Below are 19,670 nucleotides of genomic sequence, written 5' to 3'. Positions count from 1 at the left end.
GCTGGTTAGACATTGTCAATATTGTTTTTTGTTTTTTTTTTTCCATTGGATGATCCCATTTATATTAGCGAAATGTTAAGAAATCCAAAGTAGAATAATGGCTACTAGGGGCGGGAAGGAGGAGGAAATCAACAGTTGTCATTTAATGGGTACGGACTTTCAGTTTTCCAAGACACAAAAAAATGCTGAATATCTGCTGCACAACAGTGTGAGTACACTTAACATGGACATTGTCACTATCGTAACAATTACCATACATTGAGCTCTTATTGTGGACCATCCACAACTTACGATGGTTTTTCTTAATGATTTCTTGATTTTTCGACTTTACGATGGTGCAAAAGCAACATGCATTCGGTGCACTCCTTCACTTTGATATGGTTACGACTGGGTAAACCCATCATAAATCGAAAATATCATATGATATTTGACATCTGTAGTGCCACGTGATTATTTTTAGCTTTTCACAACAATACTGAAACAATGCTATTTAATATTATTATTCCCATATTGCAGGTAAGGAAAGAGAGCTGTAGTTATTTTCCTAAGGTTAAAAAGTTACTGTGGTAGAAGGCTGCCACGCCTCTCCTGGCATTCAGGCCATCCACTCTAGTATGGGCTGGACCACTGACTTGTTTCTGAGGAATATAATAGGGCAAAAGTGATGGGATATCACTTCGGCAACTAGGTTATAGACGATTGTGGTTTCTATCATCACCCTCTCTCTTTCTGCTACTTTCTCTTGCCTTCTTATTCGCTCACTCTGACCAAGCCGGCTGCCGTGCTGTGAGATGCTCTATGGAGCAGCCACACAGCAAGGAACCAAAGGAGGCCTCCAGATAACAGCTCAAGAGAGACGGGGGCCTGTGTCCGATGGCCCACAAGGAACTGGATCCATCCATCAACTGCACAAGTAAACTTGGAAACAGGTTCTCCAGTTGAGCCTTCAGCTGAGACCACGGCCTCAGCCAATGACACCTTAATAGCAACCTGGGAGAGACCCTGGGCCAGAGGCATCCAGCTAAGCTGTGCCAGATTCCTGACCTACAGGAAAATGAGATGATAAATGCACACCATATTCATCTGCTATGCTTTGGGATAATTTGTTACACAGTAAAAAAAAAAAAACAAAAAAAAAAAACAAAAAAAACCCATCATACCATTACAAAGTGGCTAAGCTAGAACTTGAACTGAGCATTTATCTGACCCCCCAAACCTATCTTCTTTCTACATTACCCTCCAGCGACTCTCAATGTTTATTGAACATTTTATATGTTCTGGCTGTCATGTCAGGCACTGGGGATGCAATGACACAGTTCTCTTGGAGGAAGAAAGCCTACATACATCTACATGAGGAACCAGGATTTCAATTTAGCCTGGCCTCAAATGAAGAAGGAGGGGGACCATATCTCCAGTATGGGGAAGAGCATGAACGTGAGTATAGAAAGTGGGATCAACTTGACCTATACCGAATAGAGTAGCTGGGCCAGAGTGGAGGATTTTCATTTGTGGCTTAAGAAAAAATGACTCTAATGCAAAATTTTACATGTACTCAAGATGCAACTAAAAAAGGCCTATTTTTTTTTTATTTTGCATATACTCCTTCACAGACAAAAAAGGCCTATTTTGTTATGTATACTCATATTAGCATTCTTTTGATAAAAGTATATTACTATATAACACTACATATAGTAATGTTACTATATGAAAGATTCTCAAGATCTCTATGAATTGATCTTAAGTGAATAAAGCAAAACGTAGAATAATAGTATGCCAGTTATTAAATAAGAAACACTGGGAACATAAACCAGAAAGTAATCCCATTCAAGTAAAATGATCATCTTAGGGGCAATATAGAGGAGAGGAGTAGAGGGGAGAGGGACAGAAACTATTAATAGTATATATGTTTAAATAATATATATTGACAAATTATAGTTGTATGTATCTACTAGGTACAAAGTGATGTTATGATTTTTGAGTACAATGTGGAGTGATTAAATCAAGGTAATTAGCTGATACAGCACCTCAAATATTTGACATTTTTTGTGATGAGAACATTTGAGACTTACTCTCTTAATGATATTGAAATGTACGGTACTCAATTTCAGCTATATTCACCATGCTGTGCAATGGCTCACACACACGCAAATCAAACTTATTCCTCCTACCTATCTGAGGATTTGTACACTTTGATTATCATTTTCCTATTAGTCCCACCTCCCAGCCTCTAGAAAACACCAACCTACTCTCTGTTTCTATGAGTTCAATTGTTTTATATTCCACACATAAGTGAGAATGTATAGTATTTCTCTGTGTTTGGCTTATTTCACTTAGAATAATGTTTTCCAATTCTATCCATTTTGTCACAAATGACCGAATTTCTTCTTTTTGTAAGGCTGACTAGTATTTCATTGTGCATACATATCACATTTTCTTTATTCACCCATCTGTTGTTAGATATTTGGGTTTATTTCATAACTTGGCTGCTGTAATAATACTGCAATGAACATGGGTGTGCAAATATTTCTTCAACATACTGATTTCCAATCTTTCAGATAAATACCTAGAAGTTGGATTGCTGGATCATATGGTAAATCTGTATTTAGTTTTTTGAGGAACATTCATACTGTTTTCCAGAATGGTTGTACTCATTTATAGTACTACAAACAATGCACAAAAGTTCCCTCTTCTTTACATCCTCTCTGACACTTATCTCTCATCTTTTTTATAGCTATTCTAACAAGGTGTCAGGTGACATCTCATTATGGTTTTAATTTGCATCTCCATAATGACTAGTGATGTCAAACATTTTTTTATGTATCTGTTAGCTATTTGTATGTATTCTGTTGAGAAATGTCTATTCAGGTCCTTTGCCCATTTCTTAATCAGATTATTTGTTTTGTTTCTACAGAGTCGTTTGAGTTTTTTATATATTTTGGATATTAATCCCTTAATAGATAGATGGTTTGAAAATATTTTCTTCTAATCTGTAGGTTGTCTTTTCACTCTGTCAATTTTTCCTTTTGTTGCGCAAAAGCTTTTTATTTTGATGTAATACCATTTATCTATTTTTGTTTTTGTTGCCTGTGCTTTGGCGGTCAAATCCAAAAAAGTCATTGTCCAGACCAACATCATATAGTTTTTCCTCTATGTTTTTTTTTCTAATAATTTTACAGTTTCAGATTTGGGGTTTAAGTTTGCAATCTATTTTGAGATAATTTCTGTGTATCCTATGAGATAAGGGTCTAATTTCATTCTTTTGTATATGAATATTCAGTTTTCCAAACACCATTTATTGAAAACAGTATCCTTGTCCCTTTGTACATTCTAGGTGCCCTTGTTGAAAATCAATTGACCATAAATGCATGGGTTCCTTTCTTTGCTCTGTTTTGTGTCATTGATTGATGTATCTATTTTTATGCCAGTAAAATACTGTTTTAATTACTATTGCTTTGTGGTATAGCTTGAAATCACACAGTGTGATGCCTCCAACTTTGTTCTTTTTGCTCATGATTGTGTTATATATTTGGGAATTTTTGTGGTTCCATATGAATTTTAGGATTGTCTTCTCTATATTTATAAAAAATAATATGGGACTTTTCATAGGGATTGCATTGAATCTTAGATTGCTTTGGGTAGCATGGACATTTTAGCAATTCATGAACACAGGATATCTTTCCATTTATTTGTGTTGTGTCTTCATTTTCTTTTATTAATGTTTCATAATTTTTGGTATATAGCTCCTTTACCATCTTGGCTAAATTCATTCATAAGAATTTTTTGTAGCTATTGTAAGTGGCATTGATCTCTTTATTTCTTTTTTGGAAAGTTTGTCATTAGTGCCGAGAAATGCTATCGATTTTTGCATGTTGATTTTGGATCCTGAAATTTCACTAAATTTATCAGTTTTAATGGTTCGTAGCATATTCCTTAGGATTTTCTCTATATAAGATCATATCATCAGCAAACAGTGACAGTTTCACTTCTTTCTTTCCTGTTTTGGTGTCTTTTATTTCTTTCTCTTGCCTTATTGCTCTGGCAAGGACTTCTAATACTATGTTGATTAGAAGTGGTGAGAGTGAGCATCTTTGTCTTTTTCCAGATCTTAGAGGAAAGGGACCCAATTTTTGACCACTGAGTATGATGTGAGCTGTGGGCTTATTATATCTGGCCCTTATTGTGTTGAAGTACATCCATCTATATCTAATTTGTTGAGTGTTGTTATCATGAAAGGATGTTGAATTTTGTCCCATGTTTTTTCTGCATCTAATGAGACTATATGTTTTTGTCCTTGAGTCTATTAATATGGTGTATCACATTTATTGCTTTGCAAATGTTGAATCCTCCTTCCATCCCAGGGATAAATCCCACTTGATCATGGTGAATGATCTTTTTAATCTATTGCTAAATTTGGTTTGCTAGTATTTTGTTGAGGATTTTTGCTTCTATGTTCATCAAGATTATTGGCTTTTAGTTTTCTTTTCTTGTGATGTTCATGTCTGATTTTGATATCAGGGTAATTAATGCTAGCCTAGTAAAAGAATTTGAAAGTGTTCCTTCCTCTTCAATATTTTGGAAAATGTTGTGGAGAATTGATATTAGCTTTTCTTTATATGTTTAGTAGAATTCAGCTGTGAAGCCCTAAAGCCTGTGAAGCCTGGTCCTGGGCTCTTCTTTTTAATCTCCACTCATTAGTGGTCTACTGAGATTTTCTGTATTTTCATGATTCAGCTTTGGTAGATTGTATGTGTCTAGGACTTTATCCATTTCTTTTGCTTATCCAATTATATGAGATATATTATTCATAGTAATTTCTTATGATTCTTTGTTAATACAAAGAATATTTGTGGTTTCATTTAGTAATGTCTCCACTTTCATTTCTGACTTTGAGTTCTTTTTTTCTTTTCTTCTTGGTTAGTCTAGCTAAAGGTTTGTTGATTTTGTTTATGTTTTTAAAAAACTAACTCTGGGTTTTGTTGATCTTTTGTATTGTTGTTTTGTTCTCTATTTCATTTATTTCAGGTCTTATATTCATTATTTCTTTCTCTCTGCTGACATGCAGCTTAGTTTGTTCCCCTTTTTCAATTTCCTTGAGGCATAATGTTAAATTGTTTATTTGCAACTTTTATTCTTTTTTTGATATAGGCATTGATTGCTGTAAAATTTCCTCTTAGAACTGCTTTTGCTACCTCCCATAAATTCTGATATTCTGTGTTTCCATTTGCATTTGTCTCAAGATATTTTTAAATTTCCCTTTAAATTCTTCATTGACCCATTGGTGGTTCAGGAGCATGTTGTTTAATTTTCATGTATTTGTAAGTTTTCTGAAATCCCTCTTAATATTCATTTCTAGTTTCATATCACTATAAAGATAGAATTAGAAAAGATACTTGATATGAATTCAACTTCTTAAATTTGCTAAGTTTTATCTTGTGGCCTAACATCTGATCTATCCTTGGAAATTTCCTTGAGTGGTTGAGAAGAATGTGCATTGTGTTGTTGTTAGATTGAATGTTCTCTATATGTCTATTATGTCCATTTGGTTTAAAATGTTGTTCAAGTCAAGTTTTCATCATTAGTTTTCTGTCTGGATGATGTAGCCAATATAGAAAGTGTTATAGTGAAGTCTTCTACTATTATCGTATTGCAATCTATCCCTTCCTTCAGATCTTTTAATGTTTGCTTTATATATTTAGGTGCTCCACTATTGGGTAAATATATATTTATAGTTTTTAGATACTCTTGATGAATTTACCTATTTATTTTACATAAGGTCCTTCTTTGCCTCTTTTTGTAGTTTTTGACTTAAAGTCTATTTCGTCTGAGTATCACTATTTCCATCTTTTTTCATCCCTTCATTTTCAGTCAATGAATGTCCTTAAAAGTGAAGTGAGTCTCTTGTATGTAAGAGACTCACTCGTATGGGTCTTGCTTTTTTTTTTTTTTAATCTTTCATTCACTTTCTTGGTTTTTTAAAAATTATTCATTCACTTTCTGTCTTTTTATTGGAGGATTTAATCCATTTGTATTCAAGGTAATTATTGATAGATAAAAACTTACTATTGCTATTTTGTTAATTGTTTTCTGGTTGATCCATAGATATTTTGTTTCTTTCTTTCTCTCTTTCTGTCTTCCTTTGAGGTTTGATGATTTTTTGTAATGTATATTTTGAATCTTTTAAATTTTTCTTTCATTCTTCTCCTATAGATTTTTGCTTTTTGGTAACCGTGAGGTTTACCTAGAATACCCAACAGTCTATTTCAAGTTGATAATAGCTTACCTTTGATTCCATTTAATGACTCTATACTTTTACTGTTCCCCCAACATTTTGTGTTTTTGATGTCTAAATTTACATCATTTTGTGTTATATATTCCTTGACAATTTATTTTAGCTATAGTTGTTATTAATATTTTTTGTCTTTTAACACTCACACTAGGAATAAAATTACTTTACACACCACCATTACATTCCTAGAGTATAGTGAATATTATTCTGTATTGCTTATATCATGAGGTTTTCTGCTTTTATAAGTTTTGTATTATTAATTAGCAGCTTTTTGTTTCAGTTTAAAGAATTATTTTAGCAATTTCTGAAAGACAAGCTTTATGGTGGTGAACTCCCTTAGTTTTTGTTTGAGAAAGTTTTCATTTTTCCTTCCTTTCTGAAATACAGACTTGCTGGGTTGAGTATTCTTGGTTGGCAGACTTCTTTTATCTTCAGCACTTTGAATATATCATCTCATTCTCTTCTGGTTTACAGGGTTTCTGCTGAGAAATACGCTAACAGTTGCATGGTTACTCCTTTGAATGTGATTTATTTCTCATCACTTGCTGCTCTCAGAATTTTTCTTTGTCTTTGACTGTTGGTAGTTTGATTATTATATATTAGTGAACTACTCTTTGGATTGAATTTCACTGGCAACCTATGTGCCTTCTGTACCTGAATGTTGGCTTCTTTTCTCAGATTTCATCCATTATTTCTCTAAAGATGCTTTCTGGATCTTTGTCTCTTTCTTCTTTTTCTGGAATGCCCATTATGCACAGGTTACATCTCTTAATGGTGTTGCATAATTCCCATAGGCTTTCTTTATTTTTTTTTTCTCGTTTCTTTTTCTTTTTGCTCCTTTGATTTGGTAATTTCAAATGTTCTGTCTTTGTTCTGTCCACCAATTTTCTCTTTAGCTTGATCAAGCTGGTGGTTGAAGCTTTCTATTGCATTTTTCAGTTCAGTCATTATATTCTTAACCTCTAGTATTTCTATTGAGTTTTTAAAAATTGTTTCTATTTCTTTGTCAAACTTCTCACATTGTTTGTGTATTGTTTTCCAAATTTTATTTAACTTTTCTATCCATATATTCTTCAAGTTTATTGAGCTTTTTAAAGGGGATTATTCTGAATTATTTTCTGTCATTTTATAGATCTCTCTTTCTTTAGGGTCCACTTAGGTTGAAGATTTGTTAGTTTCTTTTGGAGGTGCCATGATTTTCTTTGTCTTTTTAATCCTTGTGTCCTTGTGTGGGTGTTTACACATTGGTGGAGACAGTGACCTTTTATGGCTTTTATAGCATTTCTTTGGCAGGGATAGACTTTCACTATTTAGTCTAGCCTGTAATTCTTCATGGGCCACCTGGTAATGACCCTAGGCAAATCTTGCTTTTGGGTTCTCTAGATGACTAGGTTTCTGCCATTGCTCTAAATTCAGGTGGGACAGCTAGCTTGGCTCTGCTTTCTGGCAGGACCACTGGCTGAGCTTCTGTATGAGAAGTGTGAATACCTCTGATTTGGCTAGGCCACAGAGTGTATTTCTTTGTCAAAACTATTATTATTTGAATTCAGCAATTTAACAGGGTTTCAGGAGAGGCCCTGAGGTTAAGTGGGATGGGATGGGTGGAGCAACTGTTATGCTCAGTAGAAATGCTCAGCTGAGATTTGCCTTCCTCCAGGGTTGGGATCTAGGGGTGGCGTTTGAGGACAAGAGGAGTGCTGATTAAATTCCCAGGTGTAGCAGAACTAGTGCCTGTTTCTTGTCAAAATTCCTTGCAGAAGTCATCTCACTTCATGGATGTGAGCCGTGGGGTAGAGTCTTTGGCTGGGCCCTGGCTGGTCATCTAGGGATTCAAGCCAGGTAGCACTTTCCACCTCTTCTGGGAGCAACCAGCTTGGCTTTGTGGGTGAGCTATGCTGTTATCTGGTATCTCTCATTGAGTGCCACTGCTAGCAGGTCACTGACCTTTCACCAAAATCTGCATGCTGATTTCTGTGGGCTCTGCCTCCTTGATTTGTTTCTACCTGACCCCAGGTGATTTAGCCTTGAAGTTTCCTCCTCCATTCCTCATGAGGTCAGAATGAAGAGGGCTTCTTGGGAGGCCTCTTGAGTGCTAGAGAAGCTGGCAGTTCATCTTCTTAGTTCTCTTTTCATATTATAAAAACCATGAGCCCTGGGGAATCCTTTCTGTGTAGGACTGTACCAACTTGGAGGAGGAAGGAATAATGTGGTCAAAGCAAGATTGTTTTTCCTAATCTTTCAATGTGGATTTTTACTTGCATGGAATGCATAGGTGACTCAGGTTTATTTTCATGTTTTGAAGTTTTTACCAAGGTGATTTTGTGGATAGTTGCTAGTTGGTTCTTCTGTTGGGGGTGGTGGTGGTAAAGCTTAGGACCTCCTACTCTACAATTTTGCTAATGCCATTCTCTATGTAGTTTTGATGTTTGAATGTTTTAAGTGTCTTAATCAAATGAAAGAAAAGCAAATTTCAACATTCAAAAATAAACTGAAACAAATTTAATTGTATATAAAATTAAAGAATTGTCCCAAGTGACTTTTGAAAACAGTCTTCTAACTGATCTTGCATATTCTAAGAACAAATAGAATACTGTTTTTATGTTAGAAGCAATGCTGGTATTATAAGTTTGAAAACTAATATGCATATGGGGTAAAGTAAATAAGTTATGCCAATGTTATCAAGAACAAAGATTTTCCATGTAGATGAGAAGAAATGTGGTATGATAAGATGTGCTTGGCTCATTTTTTATATAAATGGCCCTGAACTTGGAATCAGCCATTTCTTTAAGAAGCTCTGGTTCCTCTTAGTGGGGAGTGGTATAAAAACCACAATCTTAGCACTAGAGAATACTAAAAATATAGTCTCACTTGTGTCCTCTTATTGCTCAGCATTCTGGATGCAGCTGCTTTGCTTTAGTTTTACCTCCATCTGGAAATGTGAATAGCAGGGGATGAGTTTGGAGGGGTTGAGTACTGTCAGATGGTAGAGGACATTAAATGCCCATTATAAATCTGGGTGTTAACTGATTAGTGGAAAGGAATGATTGAAGGCTACTGGGACGAAGGTATGTGCTATTGGCAGCAACAGAGAATAATGCTCAGTCTGATACATATTATGTACTTATGTCATCTGAATCTAACATTTGAGTTCATAATTTCTTGTTTGCCAGTATTTCATAATGTACTTATAGAATAAGTAGGAAGCCTCTTACATAATTTTGCAAATCCTTGTATTGTTTCTTGCTGTGCCATTGTACCTATGCGAGGTCCTGGTATTAATCCAGCAGGATTTTAGTTTTATCTCATTATCAAATTAATATTACAACGTTAGTCAAATATGTATCAAACTTTAAATATGTGGGTAAAAGCTATGCTAGGCAGCCCAACCCTTGCACTAATTCATAATGTCTCCAAATTTATTTCTTGGGAAGTATGCTTGCTTTATTATCACTCTTTATTTTATAAATTATAAAAATGATACACCTAGGGAAAAGGATAACTGAAATAGTACAGGATACAGTGATTTAAAAAATAATGGTAATCCTATTCTCACTTTCATTTCTTAGAAATTTTTGATTTTTTCCATTGGTTGCCACCATATTCTAAGTGATAGGCCAGTAGTTCTTGATTTATAGATTCCCTTACTTGCAAGAGGAAGAATTTAACTCATCTATACATACTAATTTCACCTTCCTTTCTATGTCTCCCTTGGAGTTGATTAAATGATTATTTTTCACTTTATTGATGATCTGTATAACATTAAATAACATACTGAAAATTCTACTTTTGGTTCTATCTGCTTTAGATATCATCTCTTAATTCATCACTATTTAGAAATAAACTAAAGCCTCTATATTACTTTCCATTTTTTCTCCCATTGCTCTGCTTTCCATTGCCTATTAGCTTTATTTTTTGTTGATCTTATTAAGGTTTTGACACTAACATTATGTAATGTAATTATAATTGTGTTAAGTGCTTTGTCCATAGGTTTGTTGAAAATATTAGAAATTAATAAATAAAAGCTATATTGTAATATATAAATATTGTTTACTATAGAACTAAATAGTGTAATTAGATCCATGGAGAAAATAAGTGTAATATTTTACCATTAAACTTGCACTGCCTATAAGAGAATGTTCTAAATGCTAATGCCAATTGGATTTTCTTTTTCAAATATGCCATAACTTGCTTAAATTAGTGCATATTTTAGTGTGCTTTGCTTTGATTCATGACTTTTTTGTGTTTTTCATTTTTATTGGAGCTTATAATTGCATTTCTTTTTTTATTTTTCCTTTTTTAGAAAAGAAGCTATACCACTTTTAGCATGGTATTTGGATCTTTCAGCTTTCCTTAGATCATAATGGTTGTTAAATAAAATGTATTGCCTTGGAACCCTCCAGCTTCTGGTTCTAATTTATGTCAAACTGGTATTTCTTTTTATTGAACTCCGTAGTCATTTCATGGTTCTGAGAGTCCATGACTTCTTATTTTCTAAATTCTTTTTTCATATACTGAAGTACTACATTCTCAAGTAATTTTTTTTCATAAAGTGTATGCAGTAGATAAACTTTATGTATGTATATCTTCACTCTTTGTTGATAGTTTGTCTACGTATAAAATTCTAATTCAGTATCATTTTCCTTCAGAACTTTGAAGGCATTTCACCATTATCTTCTAGCATCCAGTATTGTTGCTGAGATACCTGTTGCTAACTAGATTTTTACTTTTTTTTTTAGCTGATCTGCTTTTTGTTTTTCTCTGACACCTTCTAAGATATTTCTTTTATCATTAGTGTTCTTAGATTCATAAGGATTTAATTGAGGCCTTTAAAAAAATTAATCCTACTAGGCTTTGGTTAAGTCCTATCAATTTGCCAATCTTGACTCATTATCTATCTTTAGTTCTGGAAAATTTTCTTCTTATCTTTCATTAACTATTTTCTTCCCTGCATGTTCTCTTTTCATTTTTACCTGGAATTCCTGTTAGGTAGATGTTGATCTCCTGGGATATTCCTTTATGTGTTTTACTTCTTTTTTTTTTAATCTCATATTTTTATCTCTTTGTTCTTTTTCTGTACATTTTAGAAGATTCCCCTAATGAGTTATTTTAACACTTTGGATATGTTTTTATTTAGAGCATATTTTCATTATTAATCTTAAAAATCTCCCTTTCCTCTAAAGTCAGATATTCTCTGATTTGTTTCCCTTCTGAACTGATGGTTTCCTCAAACACCTGCTTACCCTGAGTTATCTTTTTTTAAATTTGTGAACAAGCACAGAGACATGTACAAATGGTTGGTGTGGGTTTGCTCTGGTGTCATGTAGGCCCGTTTCCCTGAGATACCTCGACCACCTCCAAATGGGGTGGCTGCTTGGAAACCTTGATATGTGGGTGGTAGGTCTGTAGTAGGCTTCACATTGGGTTTTTTTTTTTTAAATGTAGGCGAATCCTTTCTCTTTTTGAATGACAATATAAGACAGCTTTATCCACAATGCTACCTTGAGGTCTTGCTTGGCCCAGGTGTATTTCCATGCCTAGAAGCCTCCCTGCTTTGTGTTGGGGGTAAACACTGCCACTGCCTGTCTCTCTGTCCACCCGAGGACAGGGGATAAAGAAGAGGCTTTTTGGCACAGTTGTTGCATATATAATTTGTTGGTAGCACTCTGATTTTTACTAAAGAAATCTCTCCATGGAGTTTCCCCTCATCAATTCTGTATCCTCCTTTAAAATCCTCCCCAAATGAATCATGAGCTGCATTTGGAGGAGGTTAGCCTTCAGCAAGTGTTTGTCTTCTCTCTTTACAATGTCGGGGTTTATACCTTTGCTCGCAGCTAGCGTGAGAAAACAGCAGAAATGAAGACAACAAGATTAGTCCTCTTTTAACATCCATTTGCACAGAGAAGAGTATCGTGTGTCTATCCACAGCCCAGACTCTCCCTTCAGGCCTGGATCTCCCAGGGTTAGAGACCAACTTTTCATTTTTATTTCTCTCTGTCTGTGATGCTGATACCAAACTGAACTTGGCAAGTGGGCCTGGAGACAGGAAGCAAGAAGACGGGGCAGTTATGGAGTGGGTGAGCCAGGAAGGAACCAGAAGTGGAGGAAGAAGAAGCGAGAACGATGCCAGAGCTGAAGTGAGGAGAAGAGCCCAGAGAGTTCTTCCTGGCCAAGCTGCAGAGCCGGGTCGTGATGGTGTGGTGCTCTAATTATCCCACAGCCAAAGCCCTTCAGCTTTTCTAAAATGACCAAGGCAACAGACTCAACTTTGAAAAGTGTCGGACCTTGGGGCAAAAGGAGAAATGAAAAGGACAAGTCCCGCTGGTTAAAGACTGCGGAGAGTCCTGTCTGCTGAGGGGCCGTGAAGTCGGCTCCAGGCGAAGCTGGCTCGCCATGTTCAGCTGCCTTGAGCATTTATGGCTTAAGTCTGAGAACGCGCACTGGTGTTCTCCCGCCGGGAGAAACCTGCCTGACAGCCGCGGGCCCGGCCGAGCGGGAGTGTGTGCAGCAGGGCTGTGCAGGCACCACGGTGAGGCTGCGCTTTGCTGGCTCACAGACTGTCACTCCCCGCTCATCCCAGCCCCAGCCCTTCTGCAGGGAGAAGCTGTGCTGGATGGAAGCAGAAAAGGCCCTCTCTCCAGAGGCTGCTTTCAGGAATGGGTCCTGCCATTTGGGAAAAAGGCCACCTTCTCTATGGGGCTGACATGATCGAGAAAATCAGCTCACGTTTCTGTAGACACAGTAGCACTTTTTCTTTCCCTCTTATTTCAGCACTCATAATTCTAGACTGTTCTCCTGGATGAGCTGGCTTCTAGGTGTCCACCGACAGTCATATTAAGGACTGGGAACAAAATAATAGAAACTAGGACTTTTGCTGTACTCAGCATTATTGGCTCTGTCGTAGAGTGCTTCAGCACAGTCTCCTTCAACCTTCCCTCCTTCAGGGCAGGTGTTACTGTCTCCAGTTTACACGTGGGGGAAGTGGGGAAAACCAACATTGGGACTAGGAGCTGTCTGGCTTCAGAATGTTACTTTTTCCTCCACTAAAATCTTTGTTTATTAAAGTATAGAGTACTTGGCAAGCACTAGATCAAAATCTCACTTTACTACTAAGTAGATGATTTTAGGTAAATTGACCTCTTTGAGCTTCAGATTTCTCATCTGTAAAATTAGGAAGGATAGGCCAGGCGCCGTGGCTCATGCCTGTAATCCTAGCACTCTAAGAGGCCAAGGCGGGCGGCTTGCTCAAGGTCAGGAGTTCGAAACCAGCCTAAGCAAGAGCGAGAACCCATCTCTACTATAAATAGAAAGAAATTAATTGGCCAACTAATATATATAGAAAAAAATTAGCCGGGTATGGTGGTGCATGCCTGCAGTCCCAGCTACTCTGGAGGAGGATCACTCAAGCCCAGGAGTTTGAGGTTGCTGTGAGCTAGGCTGACACCATGGCACTCACTTTAGCCTGGGCGACAAAGCGACACTCTGTCTCAAAAAAAAAAAAAAAATTGGAAGGATAAAAGTACTAATGTTGTAATCTGTCATGTGCGTTAAATGACATTATCTCCGTCTCTGTCTATCAGTATACCTACTGTGTTTCCCCGAAAATAAGATTTACACATAAAATAAGCCCTAGCAGGATTTCTAAGCATTTGCGCAATATAAGCCCTACCCCGAAAATAAGACCTAGTGATGGGCATGGATACGCAGCGTATCTGCACAACCCATGCATTTCGTCACAGAGAGGTAAAGAAGATGAGCAGCCCTTCTCACCTGCCCCATGAGAGCTCTGTTGCTTAACATGAGAGATTGGGGCCAATGGTTCTAAAGGAAATAGAGTCGCAAGAAATTCAGGATGGAATTCAGGGTTTGGGAGTTATGATGATGTTCCAGAAGAAGACGACTTAACTATATTTGAATAAATGTATATTGTCGTACCATACTTAAAAAAAATAACACATCCCCTGAAAATAAGCCCTCGGGTGTCTTCTTGAGGAAAAATAAATATTTAAGACCTGTCTTATTTTTGGGGAAGTATATACCGAAGAGAAATGCACGTGTGTCGATGCCAAAGGACGTTCTTACAGCAGCACTGTTTATAGTTGTGAAAGACGGGGGATAACCTAAATTGCAGGGCAGACAAATTGTGGCCTAGTCATATAATGAAATAATATATAGCTGTGAAAGAATTACTGCTACATTCAATAACAAGGAGGGTTGCTCAACTTTGGCACTATTGGCATTTGGACTAGATAACTCTTTGTCAAGGGGGTCTGGCCTGTGCATCACAGGATGTTTAACAGCAGCCCTGACCACTGTCCCCTAGATGCCATTAACAACAACCTCCTCCTCCCAGTCATGACGATGAAAAACGTCCCCAAACATTGCCAATTGTTCCCTGGGAGACAAAATTGCTCCCCCTGAGAACCACAGCCTTAGAGGGAACCAATTCTGTCTTGGACATGGCAGAGCAACAACCTATAATATAAATAGAATATAGTTTCTATAGTCAATAGTAAATAGTGTAGACTTTGTGGCCACTTGGTCTCTCTTGTAACTACTCAACTCTGCCATTGTAGCGTGAAAGCAGCAGTGGGCAATACATAAACAAATGAGCATTACCATGTCCCAGCAGAACTATTTACAAAAATGGGCTGGCACACAGGTTGTAGTTTTCTTACTCCCATCATAGAGAAAATGCAGAATGAGCAGAAAGGAATGCCCTCTTAAATGTGCCACACAGCCACTTTTTCCTACAGCCTGGGAGTGGCTTTGCCTATAGACATGGGAGACTTGTCTACCTATGGACTGTCAGAAGGGCCCCTATACAGCCCTTTGCCTCATAGGCCAGGTGTGGTGCCTGCAATAGCACCATGGAAGTGTCATTTTGGGGGGAATCAAGCAGGTTTTGACCGGTTTTGACCGGTATCTGCTTCTAAAGAACACATTTCTACAAGAGAGCTGGAAGAGAAAGCTGTTATCAGTGAGTACTACTACCTACATGCATGTGAATGAGTTTCTTCATTCATCAAGAGGAATTCTTGATTCTCTGTAGCCACTGAGCCTACAGGGACAAGAAGGTGAGGCAGGAGAACAGACCTAGCAAGAAGGGACTCCATAAAAGTGTGCAGCAGGGACCCCGAGCACAAACTTGGCTGACTCCGCAAACCTGCTGATAAAGAACGTCTCCAGTTCAAACTGAAGAGGAAATGGCACAAAAGTCAACTCTATTATTTGGCAAGGGTATAATTAGGCTTACAAATAGACATTTATTAATGAGGAGCACTGAAATCTTTCTCTAAATAGTACCTTGCAACCACTATGTCAGCTGGCTGCAGGTTAAAGCCTGTCCCCTGTTACCAGGATGCTCCACTCATCGGTCTCAATAGAACAGACCACCATCAGCTGGCTAGGAACACAGTCACCGGGCTGTACTCAGAATCCTTGCAAAGTGCAAACAAGAGGGGAATGGATGGAAAGGTAGGAGTCTGACTTAGATTTGTTTGGAATCCACTGCCTTCCTTCATTTAGCTCATATCTACTTTCTGTTATACAAGGAAATGGGAAAATATCTTCTATGTGAGGGGATGCTTTCTTTTTCACGTTGCTATTTAGTTTCTCTTGTAGATGGGCAAGCCAATGAGATGTAAGCAGTAGTTGTGGGAGGCTTCAAGAAAATTTCTTCAAAGAGCTGACTTAGTTTTTAGATTCTTTTTGCTCTATCCCTTTATTTCTACCTGAAACTTGGTTGTAATGGCTGGAGTGTTTGCAACTACCCTGTAATCAAGAGTCTGGGTTGCTGATGACCTTATGAAGCTGCAATCAAGTCCTGCTTCGCAGATCCTTTGAAGTTATCATTATAGGAGTGAAAAATAAACTTTATCTTCTTTAAGGAGCTATTTTGGGAGTCTTTCTTAACTGGCACAGTTTAAAGATGACCACAAATTCTTTTCCAGTCTCACCATAGAGAGGTAGAATCTGTTTCCTTTATCTTTAAATGTGGGCTGGCCCTGTGGCCTGTTTTGGCCAACAGAATGTGACAGCAGTTAATTCTACAGTGTATCTTCTGAGCATGGGCTTTAAGGGATCTTCAGCTTCCACTCTTGCCACTGAGAACTCCTCCTCGTGGAACCCAGCTGCTTTGCTGTGAGACATCTAAGCCACATGATAAGACTACACAGAGAAAAACTGAGACACTCTGATCAACAAACCCAAATATACTCTCATCTGATAGCCAGAACTGACTTCCAGCAAATTCAGTGAGCCTTCCAGGATGTTCCAAACCAGTTAAGTCTCCAGATAGCTGCAGCTCCTGCCATTACCAGGTCAAGCCAAAGTCACACAGCTGAGCCCAGCCTTCCAGATGATACCACTCAAAACATCAGAGGAGTGAGTGAGTCCTCTCAGACATACTAACCCATCAAGTCTCCAGATAACTGGAGTCCCAGCTAATTTCACCTGGAACAGAAGAACCACCCAGCTAAGCCCAGTCAACCCACAGATTCATAAGAGATAATAAATGGTGGTTGTTGTTTTAAGGAACACCAATATGGTAACTGAAAATAGAAAACATACGGGGATAGAATTAAGAAGGAATGATGGAAAAGATGATCTCATTAGAAGAACATTAACCATTCACCTGAGGGACTTGCCTGAAATTTGGCCACCAATCCTGGGCTCTGGGTAGCCACAGAGTCAATTTCAAAAACTTCAAGCATCAAATATACTTTAATAGCTTAGGGATGTCAGAGCCTAATTCTCAGCCTAACTGCATGTTTTAAAAGCCCCTGAACTGAAGAAAAAACATGAAAACTGGCCTAGTATGGCAAATCTTTAGATATCTGGGCAAACCAAAAATGAAACTGTCCCATAGGTCTGCCAGCATGACTCTGAGCACATAAGATACCACCCTCCTTAAAGGTAACTCATGTGTGAGATGAGCTGCTGGAGAATGACAAAGCACACAAAGAAATCCAATGTACAATTTGCAGTGCATGCAGGGAAGGAAGGAAAGATCATAGCCCAAAACGATAGGCAGTACGACAGAGGAAAGGGACTTTAAAGTTAATATGTTTAAAATATGCAAAAAAATAAAGAAAGGATCCACTGCAAGGTAAAGTTGGGATATTAGGAAAAAAGAACAGGAATAGTTGAACAAAAAAAGCTGACTAGGAATGCTAGAAATGAAAATAAAGTTATTGAAAATTTAAAAGTCTCAGTGGATGAAGAGTAGACTATATATATCTTGCACACATGTACACACACACACACAAAATTAGTGAATTTGAAGCTGGCTCTGAGAAATCACATAAAATACTACACAAAGAACTAAAAAAAACCGCAAAGTAGAAAAGAGAAGTTAAAAGATACAATGGGAATTCCAGGAAGAGAATATGAAGTGATTGCAATGAGTTACGTAATTTTTCCAGAAATGAAGAAACACTTGAGTCCTGAGTTGAAAAATTATTCTGAGTCTCAAATAGCACTTCCTGCACAACTGGATTGTTGACTATGTGTAGTTTTTATATGAAATATTGGCTTCATTAGAAAATAATTCATTTTTATATTATGTCTTTTATAATATAATTTACATTAATATGGGACTGGATCTTTGCTTTATCTTTCTTCTTTATTTTCTCTGGCCTCTTTTCCCATATCCATACCTTTCCTCACTGTGTCCTCCTCATCAGCAATGCCCAACCCCATCTCCAGTGCCTAGCTGAGCTCTGCCACCTCCTAGAAACTTCCTTTGACTGCCCAGAGCAATGCTTCTACTTTCTCTAAAATTTTACAGCACTGAAGTCTACTTGTTTATTTGGCTTATAGTTCATTGCCTTTTTAATTGCCTCTGGAAGCTCTTTCAGGTTGGGGCCTCAGTTCATATTTCTGGGGGAGCCCCTTGGACTTAATTTGCTCGCAATCAATATTAGTTAATTAATTGATGACTAACCCTCCAAAGATTTGTGAGACTAATTTGTGAGGATGGAAGGAATAACAGTGGGAAAGTGTGTTGAAAGCTTTATGTAAGAACATGATGTTGTCACTGCTGCACCTCTACCAAAATAACAAATACAACTGCTGTCACCACCACCACCACCACTTCTACTACCACCATTGCTATTAATAGTTCTATTATTACTGCTAATTTCTAATAAAGGCCCTAAAGTAAAACACAAAAGGCTTAGGTAGAATTTTCCACTAAGACTGTGGCAGAAGAGGATTCTTCAGTGGTGGTGGCAAAAGTACATAGAAGGAAGAACTTCTGAAAAGGTAAGAGGAGAGTGAAAGGAGTAGGGTTGGAGGAGAAATACCGTGAGAGGGAACGAAAAGAAGACCAAAGTGGACTCCCAGATAGGGTAGAGTGCTGGAAATAAGTAATCTCATGGAAAACAATGAATTTGGATATGGCTTTGAGGTATGGAATAAACCAAATCAGATTCGTAAAAAACCCACTGAGTCTTTAAGAGGATTATAGTAGTAAAAATATCATCAGCTTGGACTAAAGGGGAGATTCCATGAGACTGCCCTATTTTGGGAATAAGAAAACAAATTAAAACAGGATGAAGACAGTGGGCTCAGTGTCTCACATCTGTAAACATAGCACTCTGGGAGGCCGAAGCAGGAGGATCATTTGAGGCCAGGAGTTTGAAACCAGCCTGAGCATGAACAAGACCCTGTCTCTATAAAAATAAATAAAAAAATTTAGCCGTGTATAATGGTGCATGCCTGTAGTCCCAGCTACTCAGGTGGCTGAGGCAGGGGGCTTGCTTAAGCCCAGGAGTTTGAGGTGGCAGTGAGCTATGATGGCACCACTGCACTCTAGCCTGGGTGACAGAGTGAGACTCTGTCTCAAGAAACAAAACAACAAAAAATAAGACAAAAAGCCACAAAAATAGTGTGAAGCAATTTATTTCCATAGGAGCAAACGATATTTAAGCCTCTCGATCTTATAAAAGTTGCAGAGGCGGCTTGCCTAAGAGCAAGCCTAAAGAGTGGTTCAGAGGAACTGGGCTGTCAAGTTCACTAACCTACTACCCTGGAGATGTGGCATCATTCTTTCAGTGGCCCAGGTTCACTGGAATAATTGGGCAATATTGCAGAGGTCAACGATGCCAAGGGCCTTCTCAGGATACAGCCACGCACCCATCCAGCTTGGGCAGGAGCTGGAGCTTCATGGACTCAGCAGGTTGGGTTCACCCAAGTGCTGAGTGTTTTGACTTTTTTGCCTCAAAGTGATAGGGCTGAAAAAAATGTCTGTATCAATATTGCCACAACCACCCTCAGATGCGTTATAACCATGGATCCTTAATCACTCCAACTGGGTTCATTTCCATAGCCTTTAATTTCTACCATCTTCAAAGGAAAAATACCTTTAATCCCAATTTTCTCT

The 19,670-nt window shown here is 37.7% G+C and overlaps 1 long non-coding RNA gene across 1 annotated transcript in view; it reads left to right on the top strand.

Annotated features, from left to right (window-relative positions):
* The first annotated feature begins 1,250 nt into the window (after positions 1–1,250).
* LOC142872291 (uncharacterized) overlaps positions 1,251–19,670 on the top strand; it is a 38,350-nt gene continuing 19,930 nt past the window's right edge. Inside the window, exon 1 of the long non-coding RNA XR_012920491.1 lies at positions 1,251–1,434. This is a non-coding gene — a long non-coding RNA (uncharacterized LOC142872291). The remainder of the gene's footprint in view (positions 1,435–19,670) is intronic.

Source organism: Microcebus murinus, chromosome 8 (assembly GCF_040939455.1).
Source record: "Microcebus murinus isolate Inina chromosome 8, M.murinus_Inina_mat1.0, whole genome shotgun sequence".
Lineage (NCBI taxonomy): Eukaryota > Metazoa > Chordata > Mammalia > Primates > Cheirogaleidae > Microcebus > Microcebus murinus.
Note: the sequence above shows the minus strand (reverse complement) of the source record. Positions and strands in the feature narration are given on the sequence as shown.